General features: G+C 37.9%; 1 long non-coding RNA gene across 1 annotated transcript; it reads right to left on the bottom strand.

The window, feature by feature from the left end:
* Nucleotides 1–1,609: 1,609 nt before the first annotated feature.
* On the bottom strand, nucleotides 1,610–10,679 carry LOC311282470. The gene is made up of 3 exons (XR_014625944.1): nucleotides 10,615–10,679; nucleotides 3,279–3,553; nucleotides 1,610–3,090 (listed from the first exon to the last, which is right to left on the bottom strand). It is a non-coding gene; the product is annotated as an uncharacterized lncRNA (long non-coding RNA).
* Between the last annotated feature and the right edge of the window lie 3,923 nt (nucleotides 10,680–14,602).

Raw genomic sequence — 14,602 nt, 5'->3', positions numbered from 1 at the left:
GTAATAATGCTAATAGAAATGTACCGCTTGGCTGAGCTACAAACTCTTGCCTTTTTAAAATGAATGCATGATCCTAGTCTTATTGTGCACAAATCACTGTTGTATGTTCTTCCAAATCAAATATTATAATCATTTATCGAAATTTTACTTTTGTTTTCAGTTGACTGTCACAATCACTTTTGTTTGGACTCGTCATTGTCTGCCTTCGTCACTCATTTGTTATCACGGACACTAATTATGTTGAGCTGTGCACTCATCAATCACTATCATTATCACCCGTATAGGCTATATGTTCAGTTCTGGTTCAGTTCGGTGTCGTCAGTGTTATGGTTGTGTTTGCTTGTCTGCCTATGTTTGGATTTACCTGTGGATACCATTAAAGCCTGTTTTGGATCTTCATCTTCTTCGTCGTGTGTTTATACAACCAGCCCCGTGACATTGACATCATGTCTTTTTCAACACTTCACATCTAACCATGGAAGCTGGTATGTATCCCTCAGAAAACATTCATATTTTACATGTAACACATTCATTGGGTCAGTACTGTAGGGTAAATACACGTTCTTGGTATGTTTGGGAGTATGAGTGCATGGTGTGGTTCATGCGATTGCCCTTGTGTTTGGTGCAGTTACTTGTTCTTTAAACTGAATTATTATAATATTTGTTACAGCAATTTCAAAAGGTGGCACAAAGAAATGCATACAATTTATTAAACCTGTTAAGACATGTAAGCTTTAGTTTGACTGCTTGATAAACTTAGTGTGTGTATAAATGTGCCCGCAAATCTCCCCTCCGTAAATGTTGGAAAAGCTGTACATTGCACCGTCTGAGATATGGTCTCCACTCCTATTCAGTCCTGTTATATTTGAAAAGTAGTTTTCACATGGCAGATATCACCAAAATAAAGATGAATTGACTGGAGTATCTCTCCACTGTAATATCATACCATCGGACTATAAGCTAGACGAATTTTATGAAGTCTGTGCTCCCTGCCATCCAGCGCTGAACAGACATCAAGCCAGAATGAATGTGACAGTTTGGAAGGATGCTGATTTATGGCAGTGCTGATGCCCTTTGTCCTCCCCTTTCTTTCGCCTGTTCGCTCTCACATGATCTCTCTATATCTCTGCTTCTCGTCGCAGTCCTCGCTATTGGCGTATCGGCGTTTTTGCCAACCATCTCAAGGGTTTGATGAATTATGGGAGGGTCCTGTGATTCAAGTGTTTCTTGAGAGGTGCAGTATTGTTCAAAGACCACTATCTCTTGCGAAAGGTCTCAGTCATTGATTATCGATTCAATTTCATGCTGAAATGGGCCTCCTCCTTTGACCTCAGAGCTATGCTGAGTAAAATGGTTGGCCGAATTTTGGCCGTTTTACCACACTCCAAAGGAAGTTGAAGTGGAATGACAAGGAGAGGAATTTACTGAAATGCAATTGGAAGAAATCCATCTGATTTTAGGTCATTTTAATTCTACTTCATTTTAAGTCTGCAAATTGCAACAGCAGTTCCGAATGACGCACAACTCAAACAGTGGTCCTCTCTAGTTGGAGCAACTTACCTTTGTGATGGACTCAATGATATTTTAGACAGACTTACAAAGTAAAAAATTTTTTTTGGAAGTAATTCTGAGACATTGTGGCACGATTCTATTAAGCTCTGATATTACAAAGTGTCTGCAAACACGATTTTGTGCTTTTATTTGCAAAGCTGGAAATGTTTCATGCAACAGTCTGGCTGTCACATTAAGGAGGGACTGCTCTTTGTAATGCATAATGGGGTAAAATATGGCAATAATGTGCAGAAAGCAAGCCAGACTAAATGGTCTACTTAATGGTGTGTCATTTGCTCTTTCTATTAAAGGATAAATAAGTGATATGTCCTTCATTCTGTGTTTATTTTGATGATTCTTTGTGATGGCCAGAATGTTGAAACGTCTCATAATATTCTCGACAGGTCCTAAGAGGTCTGCTTCATTAAACAAGTAATTACAGACCTGTCAGTTTCCTTCGGCAAGTGGCAAAAATGTGCTGTGTAATCATTTAGGCCACCAAGAGACCATCCAATAAAATAGTAGTGGAGAAAATTGGGCAGGCATGGTAATTGAGCTGTATGAGAGTGAGATTCTTGTGATATTTTTGGGACATTTCAATGACAACGGCGATAAAAATGATCATCTTCTGAAATTATGTTCAGAGCTAAATTTAGGGCAAATGCTGTCTTCTGAGGTGGGTTACAGAGTTCAATGGAGAAACTCAAGGACAATGAGAGGTTCCTCCATAAATTATATTAGATTTGTAGAATGAAGCTGATTTGCTCTCAGTAGACGTTCAGGCTTTTATGAAATTGAAATACCCCTCCCTGTCAGTTGCAATGCTTTAAACTTAAGAAATGGCATTCACAACCATTTTACTTATTTAATGTCATGTATTTCTGATTAAAAAACAGTTTCTGCCCTCGGATCTGATTTTTGATGAGAGAGTCAATTAATCATTTACTCAACCAATTGATTTGAAATCACTTGTTTCGTTCGTTTATGAACAGTTTGTGAAAAGTGAAAAGAGTAGGACAGTATGTCCAAATTCACAGTATTCATAAAACTGTGTGCAAAAAAATGCCCGGATGACCTGTTACTTCCAGCGAAATTCTGAAGTGAGGGCATGGGAAAGGATTTGAGAGTGGCAGTGAATTTACTTAACCAATTTATTAAAAAAATAATGATTATGAGTGTGAAATTACTTTTGTATAACTGTTCAACAAACAAGTAAATTTTGAGTAAGTTACATTTTACACAGGAGGAGATATTTAGGCCATATTTGTTCCTCTACCTGTTCAGAACTGAGATTGTGAGCGGGATGTGGAGGCTGAAGGCCAGGTTCACCTGTGACGACACAAAAAAAAAAAAAAAAAAGAAGTTTTATCTACTGTTATTTGCTATTATTGCTGTTAACTTTACTCCACTATATGGTTAACTGGCATTAAATTACTATGAGCTATTTTAAAGATTTTAGTCAGTGTCTATAGTTCCTAAGTGCTTTTTGACTAATAGTTAACATTGTAATCCCCGCCCACATGGCCTAGACGATGTCACCTGAAAAAAAAAGTTGTTTCAGCGGGAGAGAAAATAATAACTTTTTTTGCTGAAATTTTACACAATTCATTCAAAAAATCAAACACAAACCTTGAAAACTTGAAAGGATTGTGATTACAGTCCAAATTTAGCCCACTTCTTTCAAAAGTTTCCCAAACCCTTGCTATTGTTGAAATGTGAACACTAACCTCGACTTTCTGTTGCCAATCCAGCTTCATCACTCCAGCAGAGGTTTGGATCGCATCCCAGCCCTTCAGATGAACTCTATTGGGAGAGCCGGTGTGTCAAGACAGATTAATGCGTCGTACCTCTGATTGATCAACTCCATGGAGTTCTGCACCAATGTCTCAGATTTGACAGGGAGGTTAAAGGGCTTCCTGTTTTTGTGACTCAGTTTGTGTGGTCAGCGTGGGGCGGACTGCAGCTGTCACCCCTGTTCTGAACTTCTGCCATGATGGGTCATCTGAGAATGACAACACTGCAGAATGTACATTAGACTGAAAGGGATCTGGGTATTTTGTGTTTGATGGTTTGATTTTAATTTCTGATTCAGGTTAATGTGTATTCTAGTTCCTTAGTAGTTTGGGTGATCAAACATACAGTATGTACCTTGGACAGTCTTATGTTTTAGAAGAGCAGACGATTAACTAAACATTTGCACACATTTAGCACAAAAATGTGCCTAAAATTTAATTACATAGTACAATATAATATTAATTGTAGGGATGCACTGATTCTGATACTGATAAGCCAATGGCCTATAATCAATAATTGCCAGATATTAATATTGATGTTAATTACAATTATTGCTATAATATATTGTATAAATACATTAGAAATAAATAAAAAAATTGTGTTGTAATATACAGTACAAAAATGTATATTCTTTAAAGATAACTGAACTACTGAGATTAACAATGAAACTCTGACATGAACTGAACTGAAAAAGAGATAAAAAACAAACTCCAAACATGAACAAAACTCAAAACGTGACATTTAGTCAGATACAGATAAAAAAAAAATAAAAAAAAACCTCTAATATTGTCTAAAAAATGAAATGGTAATGCACGGCGCACTTTGCGCACTTTAAAGATCTGATTCAGGTGCGTAGATTGAAAAATGAGGAATTGAGACAGAATGAGCATATAGTTTTGGTCATGTTTGCAATGTTACCTGCATTGCATAATAGCGAATCAGGTGCTAAAAGAATGCAGACTTGCTAATGAACTTTATTATGCAGACACTAGTGAATTTTCCCCTAAATGTTCTAATGAACTGGATGAATTTCAAATAAAATCATGTGAAAAAGATCTAAAAAGCAGGCTTGTTCTGGGAAAAATGGGACAACCAGTCACTCTAAGCTTGCTTATGATGTGTCATTTCCTTGGTGCATCTGCAGTCATGTAGCTTGCACGTTTATTAACACGAATCCATCATCCATGTGGCGGCGACTGAATCTAATAACGTGCGGTATTTGCATGGCAAGCCCAGCATTTTACCGCTGTCATTTTGTGTCCTCTCTTCTTCATGCAGACTAAAAAAAAAAAAAAATGGTTCCCTGTCACTAGGAATAAAATCACGGTGTCTCTATATCATCTACTTAATTAGCGAGGTGGACAGTTGTACCGTTCAAGGTCGATTATATGCAGTGAAGACGACTGACATTAAAAAGTGCCTTTATTCAGAGCATCGAGCCTCAAAAATTAGGGGCCATAACTTTCGTCCTCACGGATGATGGTCTCTTTAGACTCAGTTAGCCATTAGTAATGGTCTTTTCTTTTATCTATTACACCTCATCAGCTTAGAACTAGCCTTCTCTCTGTCTCTCTCACAATCACTCTCTCTTCCTCTCTAATGACAGCTCATTAATGTTGTCACACTGACCCACAAGTAGCTGCGTAAGTGAATGAAATATGAACTTCCCATGTTCGCCTAGCACCACGGTTGCCCTCTTCATCTTCCAATGGCCCATAATTTCCCTTAATGCATGCAAAATGAGAAACAGACTTCATGAAACGACTAGGCGGATGTTTGTTCTGAAATTATGAAGGTAATATTTTTAAATGAGAGTTTATTTTTAAAATTAAGTACCACATTACCCAGTGATTTGATAATATGATGAAGGGAGAGGGTGAGAGCAAAGGATCTAACCACAGCTTTATTTAAAGGGATAGTGTATATATATATTTTTTTTTTTTTTTTACTGTGTGTCATAGAATAAAACATGAAAATAGTTTGTAAAAGCATAAACATGTTGTCATAACTTATTCATTGGGTGTAGCCAAAGTGTAACCTCTTGTCTTGTTTTGGTTTTGTTTCATGATCTTGTTTCATGTCTGTCATGTGATCCCCTGTTCTAGTCATGTGATCCTGCCATGTGTTTTATGTTGTCATGCTGTCATTGGTTCATTGTTACATTGTTCACAGGTGTCCCTTGTCTAGTCATTAGTCTTGTGTATTTAAGCCCTCATGTTTGCCCTTTTTTGGGTATTAAACCAAAAACCCATTGACTTCAGGACGATGGAACAAGAAGTGTTAAAGTGCTAACTGGTTTCTGAGTTTTTGGCCTACAAAAATATGTCATCCATGCAGCACTCTATGGGGTCAGATTAACGAAATAGCCTATTGCTTCAGACCTTCCTTACGAACAATTACCCAACTAGTCGTTCAGATGACCTGAAAGGCGACAGGAAATGTCATGACATGAAATAACAAAACAAAGATCTCAATGCATAACAGGCTTTATTGTGCAAGTCCAGGAGTCTGGAAAGACGAGACGTGAAGAATGGCCAGTTGATGTCCTAAACAATAATAGATCCTGACTGTCAGTCAAACCTAATCTTCAACACATAAAAGTCTCATTTCAGTGCAGATTTAATTTTCAGAAGGCCACGTGACGACCAACCATCAGTTTGTAGGCGCTGCAAATCGGATCACACTCGCACACACCCTCCTGACTTGCCGTCCCACGGTTTGAGAGTCTGTGTCCTCTCCAATTAACCCGTGAGGCTGCATGCACAGTCCCAGTCCTGGCCCAACACGGACCCTTGCATCACCTGCGCTGTACATACAAATCACTGTCAAGCCACCTTACTTCCCGTTTTTCCTTCCCTTGTTGTTGTTATTCTGTCCGGCGAACAAGGTCATCCATCACATTGACAGAAAGGTGCTGCACAACTCCGCCTGGAGCCCGAGGCGTCTGTCCATGCCCTGTTTGTGCGCTAGCTGCCTGATCGCTTTTAAGATGTCAGAGCCTTGCTGTAATTTGTTGATCATCCAGCTCATCAAATAAGTGTTTACCGCCATTATTGCCGTTATTTGCTCTGTGATGTTGGCATAAGGTAAGCTTACCGAACACAACAGAGCCGTAAGGTAGTTACCAAACTGTGGGAGATGAGATAGCCTAATCAATCTGTTATAGCCTACTTTGTGGTGCCTAAAATTTAAGAGATAGCTATTGATTTTAGGATTTCTTGTGCCAAGAAATAAAATGGTGAACTTTCTGTGGAAGACACACAAAGTTTGAGCTGCTCTTAGGTGGAGAAAAAGCAATGAGATAAAAAGAAGTAGTCTTGAACCAAAAATCACATAATGTTTTCAAAAGAAGTCTTATTCATATAACTTGCATGAATATATATTTACAGTGCATGGTCATACCCTTGATTTGATCTGTACATCGAGGGCTAATATCTCTTCCATCTCTTCTTCTGACACCGGTTTCTCTGTGTCATAAACGTCTTGATTTTAGCTTAAGCTTGCCTATGCGTAAAAAATGTTTAACGACTGTTATATCCTACCGCAATCTCAAAGCTGTTGATACTGCATCATTTTGTACCTCCATTGCTTCTTCTAATCTCTCTGATGTCTTTGATATCTCTTCTCCCTCCCTGATATTATCTAACTATCACTCCGTAATTTCTGAAATCTTACAAAAGCATGCTCCTGTTAAGACCAGAAGCGTCCCTTCCGCCCATTCTTCTCCTTGGTACACTCCTGAGCTTCGTATCCTAAAGGCCACAGGTAGACGGCTTGAGCGTCTCTACAGGAAAACTGGCCTGACTGTTCACAATTTAGCTTTTATTGAACATGTCAAAAATGACAAATCGGCCCTGAACTCGGTTCGTTCTAGTTTTGTATATGCCATAATTAACAAATCAAGCAACAGGCCAAAAGCATTAAACACAATAAATAAACTTACCAAACCTCCATCTCAGGTTGCTCTAGCTTCAGATGAACTTTGCTGTTTATTCCTGAATCACTTGCTAGAAAAGACAGTCCACCAGTGCTTCTCTAATGATGCTACGAATATTAGATATTTGCCGAATCAATCTGGTCAGTCCATGACTTTCTTTTCTCTGACTACTCCATCTTCTGTCTCTGAGTTTATTTTGAAATCCAACCCTTCATCTTGTCGTCTTGACTCTGCCATTCAGTTATCTCTGCACCTATCTCTCACTTCATCAATGCATCTCTTACCTCTGCTTCATTTCCTCTGCCACTCAAAACTGCTGCTGTTAACCCTGTTCTCAAGAAACCCAACCTTGATCCCTCAGTTTTATCTAATTATCGTCCTATTTCAAATCTACCCTTCATAGCAAAATTACTGGAAAGTACTGTTGCTTCCCAGCTTCAGTCTTTTCTAGTCGAAAATAATCTCTTTGATCCCTTTCAGTCTGGTTTTCACCCTCTTCATAGTATTGAAACTGCAGTTGTCAAGGTACTGAATGATCTGCTTATTTCTGGTGACTCTGGTGACTCTGGTTCTCTGTCTATACTCCTGCTGCTCGATCTCAGCTCTGCCTTTGATACTGTCTCCCATGAACAACTAATTTCTCGCCTTTCGGATGTGGGTATTTCTGGTGCTGCTCTTTCTTGGTTATCTTCCTATCTCTCTGACAGACAATTCTACATTTCAGTACAAGATTTTCGCTCACCTACTGTCCCCCTGAAGCAATGTGTCCCTCAGGGATCTGTTCTCAGGCCATTATTATTCATCATTTACATAATACCTCTTGGTCAGATCTTCCACCGTCATAGTTTTAATTATCATTTTTATGCTGATGACATCCAATTATATCCCATCTGCACACCTGCTCTATCTGTCACAACCGACAAAATCTCTGCTTGTGTGCATGAAATAAAAGATTGGCTTCATTCAAATTTTCTAAAACTTAGCATGGACAAAACTGAGATTATTTTTAAAAACTAGCAAAATTCCTACCAATTTTACCTGTGAGATTGCTGACTCTCACATCAAACCATCTAGTATTGTTGGTGTAATCTTTGACTCATCTCTCTCTTTCCAGTCTCATATTAATTCTATCACCAAATCAGCATTCTTTCATCTACGTCACATCGCCCAGCTCCGTCCCTTCATCAGTATCAAAGACGCTGAAAATGTCATCCATGCATTTGTCACATCACGTCTTGATTACCGTAATGCCCTTTTCATTGGTCTATCTGCTAGCTCCATTTCCAAATTGCAACACATTCAAAACTCTGCTGCTAGAATACTTACCCACACCAAGCATTCTGCCCATGTCACCCCAATTTTGTACAATCTTCACTGGCTTCCAGTGGCTTATCATATTAAATTCAAAATCCTCCTGCTCACTTTTAAATCTCTGCACAGCTTGGCTCCCCTCTGTCTTTGTAACCTGCTCCACCCCTACACCCGACTCACTCCTCTGACTCTAGCCTTCTCGTTGTCCCTCAGCATCGCTTCAATGGGGGGCAGATCATTCAGTGTTGTTGCACCCAAACTATGGAACTTTCTCCCTTGATCACTCTGTTGTGTTAATACTATTTCTGAATTTTAAACCCAAAACTCACTTATTTTCTGAATGTTACCATTCTTAAGTTGTTTTACATTTTGTTGTGTCTGATTGTATTCTGCTGTATGCTGCCCCAACTACATAATTCTCCTTTACTGTACTTTTACTCTCATCTACCTACTGTTGTTTTGCTTGTTATCATTGTCCATTGCCATTATTGTTGCTTGTTCATTGTAAAGCGTCATTGAGCCCTGGAAAGGCGCTATATAAATAAAACGTATTATTAGTTCTTGTGAAAGTGCATTGCCCTTCATTTTTTCACATTTTGTAATGTTGAGGCCTTATGCTAAACTGTTTTAAATTAAATAATTTTTCACATCAATTTACACTCCACATCCCATAATGATAAAGAAAGAAAGGATCTACACTTCTATTGGAGTTAATCTGTGGTCCTGTAATATGTAATCTTGTTAATTTAACAATCAAAGTGTAGAAACATCTTACAGATGATCAAGCGAAATTGAAAAAGGTTATGACTTGCTTAATGCAATGTAATTATTTCAGTTTTTTTTTTTTACATTCTCATTTTGGTGTGTGCAGTGTAGATTGAATTTAAAGCAGTTTAGCATAAGGCTGCAATATTCCAAAATGTGAAAAAATGAAGGTTTATGTATTACAAAACTATTTTGCTACACTCTTAAAAATAAAGGTTCTTTATTGGCATTGATAGTTCCTTGAAGAACCTTTAAGATCCATGGAAAATAACAAATAGTTATTTTAAAAACTGTTCACTGGAAGGTGGGAAAACAAAAAATGGTTCTTCTATGGCATCACTGTGAAAACCCCTTTTGGAACCTTTATTTTACTGTAAAAGAGGTTTACAATGTAGACACCATCTAGACATGGTGTAGCACAAAGCGTGTGCTATCAAAAACCTAAAACTTGCCTTGACTTTGTTTGAGAAACTTTGTCAACCGCACCAAAGTCTCCGACCTCGCTAATATACATGCCATAGAGCCATGCTCGCGCACTGAAACATAACACTCCATCCAGGGTCTTTTGTAATTCATCAAAGATTTCATCTGCCAAGAAAGCACTTAGGAGAGCAGCACAGTTGCAGAATTTTAATGCAGTTTTGCAGCAGTATGTATTTGATGTTCTTTGCTCTGTGAACTAAATGCTGCACTATGGGATTCCAGCTTGAAACCAAATCACAGACTCTGTTATGAGAATAGACTCATTTTTGAACTTAAACGGCACACAAACAGTAAAACAAATGGCTTTATAATCACTAGTGTTTTAAGCTTAAGTGCTTTGCAAACACATTCAAAGACATTTTTAAAGTGTGTGTGTCCTAGCGGATTGCCACCTACAAAGCTATTAAGAACGGTTGAAGTGCTTGTGCTTATTCGTTTAATTTAAAAAACAGAGCAAATAGGAGTCGGAAAAGCAAAGATAAACTAGTGAATGACTCTTTTGTGCCTCTCCGAACAAACTTCAACAACATGCAGACGCCCGAAATGCAGGTTAAGAGCGGCGTGGAACAGGTCAAGTTTGATTCACTGTTCTCGATATCACAGTAACATCAGCGAGTCAATAGCCGGAGGGTCCGGCCGCCATGCAAACATCATTAGTCACTGATTCGGGGCTGTTTGATCACCCTGCACAAGAGTCCCATTGATTTTACCGGGACCTGGGAATCAACAGGCGCCATCCCATAGTTTGAGAGATAAAGGGGAGGAATACTTACTAGAAAAGATTTCAGATTAATCCCAGCAGCGTACAACTGGTATCCTTATAAGTGTAGATATTGATCGGAAGGGTAACAAATTATTCAAAAGCCGCCGTCGCAGCTCGAACAAAGCACGGAGCAAAGGTTAGCATCGATCTCGGCTCAGTCACGTGACATGTTGTGCTACTCTCTGTCCTTAAGCCACCTCTCGTCGCTTGAATAAACTTAGCGGACACTTTGAATGAGATCAATTTAAATTGAGTTGAAATTACTTAGGAAAAAAAAGACATATTCTTATAATTACACTCAAGTTAAATTTTAATCGTTGGTACATTTCAAATGCATTAGAAGAAACTGGCTGAGCTCTTTGCCTTTCTTCTGCAAAATCAATTTCTCTATAACCAAAACAGAGCTTGAAGGATTTATGTGCTTTTCTATTCGGGCACTTTTCTGTCCCAAGGGTGGATTTTTATTAAAAATAATAGATTTCAACTTTTTTTCTTTTCTTTTTTATGTTGTTGTATGAAGGTCACATTGAAACTGTATTGGAAACTTTTGACCATGCTGTCACTGTTGTATTTTTTTTTTGCCACATTTCTTTTGATTTATTGATATTAAATTGTAGAAGTATATGTTTTTTTTATCATACCCATGATTTATGCAAAGTTCTGAAAGTTAATCCTCAAGTTTTGTTAATTTACTCATCACGAAATCATTGAGCTCTCTTACATCAAGTACCAAAAAAAAAAAAAAAAAAACAGACTGAGCAAAACATCTAATTAGTCAGAATTGTGTATTTCTCTGAAGCCCAAACATGTGAGAAGCAGAACTGATGTCAATTTTTGAAATACTTGGAGGAATGTTGCTATCTGGAGGAGAAAATAGATACACAGCTTCTTAATTATTACTCAAAGTAATTAATCTTCCATATGCATTTAAAATATGTACCTTTTTTGAACAAATTGGCTCTTAAATCAGACACTCGCTCGATTTTGAATTCCAGTTTTAAAATCCTGTTTACAATGTTAAGTAGGTGAATGTTAAAATAAAATATACTGTGGCAAGACAAGAGTCCATGATGAGATTTATCTATTCAGTTTATTAATCTTTATCTATTCTATTCAATCCTTAAGCCATCAAAATGGTGAGTAACAAAACAGTGTCAAAAACACTGTAACAAATAATACGAACAAGGAAAAAAAAATCCAGAAGCTGTGACATACACAAAGCAATACCAAGAATTAGCAATTATTTAAAGTGCATCATGGGAAATCAACTGCTTTTGCTAATACCTCTATATGTATACAAAGCTTAAAAGGGGGCCTGCTGGGTTTACTCGTATTGAAAGACCTCATGCTCCTGGTTTTATGCTATCACTTTGAAATGTTCTACCTCAGCGGATCACCCATACAGAAAAAAATAAATATTGAAATATATTTGCATTGTTGGTCACTTATATTTATCATTTTGAAATATATTCTGAAAATATATTTCTTTTGTGTATGGGCACAGCTCGTTGATGGACAAACCAGTGTGACATTTTTTTTTTTCCTTTGTTGTGTTTTTTCCCCCCAGCCGAGCAGATAATATACTCTCTTAGTGGATTGTAGAACCGCACCTGGTTTTGCAGGTGTTAAGGTGGATCTTTATAATGGTGTGGTAATGAGTTTTAAGCGTCGGAAGGTGTTTCCTGCAGCTGCGTGAGTCTCTAGTGCGGGAACAACAGTGGCCAGCCATCCATCACGTTACAAAAGGACGGTCTGGTTTGACTCTTCCTTCATTTTGTTATATAACATCCCAGTTTGTCATGTTATGCCTCAAGTGGTCTTCTGTATGGAAAAGACACTATAGGTGGTCATTCCTCATTTTTCTCTAGTTCTGTTTGAACTTTGTTCTCTTTTCTTTCCTGCTTTTCACAGAGAAGCCTGAGATGAACCGCCGATGGACTGCAGTGCGTTGAACCTCAAGCTGAACGCACTTGTTGTTTTGACAGCTACATTGACCTCGGCTTTGCCATTTCATCTTTCAAGCCGAAAGGTCTGTGAGTTCGTGTGGCCATCTGAGGACTCTTTCTTTCTCTCTCTCGAACTCACACTCACACACACACACACACACACACACACACACACACACACACACACACACACACACACACACACACACACACACACACACACACACACACGCACGCACTTATATCTCATTACAGTTACCCTCCACCTGGCCTGCTCTGCTTTTGAGCTCTCAATCTCTGGTGACATCACTCCTCTGACATCATTGCCTCCATTGAAAGAAAGGTTAATTAGGTCCAACTGTTCCTGGCCCTTGCGATCCAGCCATCTGTTTCTTCACCCGCGTACCGGACTTACATGCTTGTTGTTGAAACTGATGCAATCATATGTGATGATCCTAGATTGGTTTGCATTGTGTTTGGATGAGAATATAGGCCTATATATATATGCTGTGTATAAAAATAGAATAAAATATAAATGAATACTTTTAATTATAGTTTTTTTTTAAAGTTTTTTTAAATTTTACATACATACAGTAACACATACTAGTTTATTATTGAACGTATTTAGGGGTACTTTAGACTCATTTTGTTTTATATTGGCATATTTTATAATGGTGTTTTTAATGTTTTAATTTTTTTTTTATATATTTATTCATTGTTGTTATGCATAAATGGTTTCTCATAGACAATTGTGAAATCTGTGGTTGAGAGTTTTTTTTACCTTCTTTGACTACTTTTTGAAAGCAATGGCCCTACTATAAGTGTTGCTACCTAATGGACCCCCCCCAAAACATAGTGCAGTTGATTCAGACAGCTTCAAAAATTGGAATCCTAAAGAAAATTAGCAGCAAAAAAACAAACAAAAAAGACACAAACAAAGCAAACTTTAGACTTGACAACTGTCAGACATGAACCACAAATGTATTCAAAGAAAACATCTTTTTTAGTTCCTTCCTCACTTATCATTGAAAGTTCAATTGGCATAACAAATTTGCAAACGGTTATCCACCACAGAGACCCAGCTACGCTAAAGAGCGCGTCACCAAAAATCTTGCTGTTTCAGCCCAGGCTTTGTATACATGTTTGGGGACATACATAAGTCTAAATGATTCATACGAGAGCCGGAGCCACGCTGGACGGCTGACAGAAATGTTATGAGCGTTCGAAGCTGATAGTATCTCTTTCATTTCCTCCACACAATGCCCTGAAAACAGAAGCCCCGTAGAGAACTGTGTTCAGTTCTGATAACCTTGAAGGGGAGATGGAAGAAATCATTTACTTTCATAAGGATATGGGCGCTCCAGTACCATCTTGCTGCCTGAGTGGGCAAAATGGATTTGATGATTTTTCTCCACTATGCTCTTGCTCTAATGATTTGAACACGCCGTTGTCTCTTCCAGATGTTTTTATACATTGTTAGGGAGCTGGTATTACTCAAGATGTTAAATATTCATCTGGATGTGAAACACTAAAGTTGTAAAGGGGAAGAAAATGTATTCTTTTTTTGTAGTACAATGCATTTGTTTTTGATGATTCAAGGTGACTAAATATGGATTGAGTGTTAAATAAATATTTGAGTTTCCAAGAAAAGGAAGGCACAATCGTGCAAACAAAGCAACCCTGTATCACATGAAATACGTTCTGAGGAAACTATTTTGCAAATCGCAATTACGTTACATGCCAACATATAAGCAGTGCTATTACGTTGGTCCTTAACCTAATATAAGCAGTGCTATTACGTTGGTCCTTAACCTAATATAGCCAATCTATTGCAGTGCTATTACGTTTGTCCTGAACATAATACATCCAAAGCAGGTTTCTTTTCACACGTATAGCAGCTCATTTTGTTTTAATTATTTACTCCCTTTTTTCTCATTGGGCTACAAAATATTATCTATGCCATGGCGAGTCAAATGGCGGCACCCAGATAATTTTTATCTGGCCCTCCAACTGGTTTTTGATGTTTAAAACCCCTCGCAATCTGAAATCAAA

Source organism: Rutilus rutilus (assembly GCF_951802725.1).
Source record: "Rutilus rutilus genome assembly, chromosome: 23".
Lineage (NCBI taxonomy): Eukaryota > Metazoa > Chordata > Actinopteri > Cypriniformes > Leuciscidae > Rutilus > Rutilus rutilus.
This window is presented reverse-complemented; position numbering and strand designations above follow the sequence as displayed.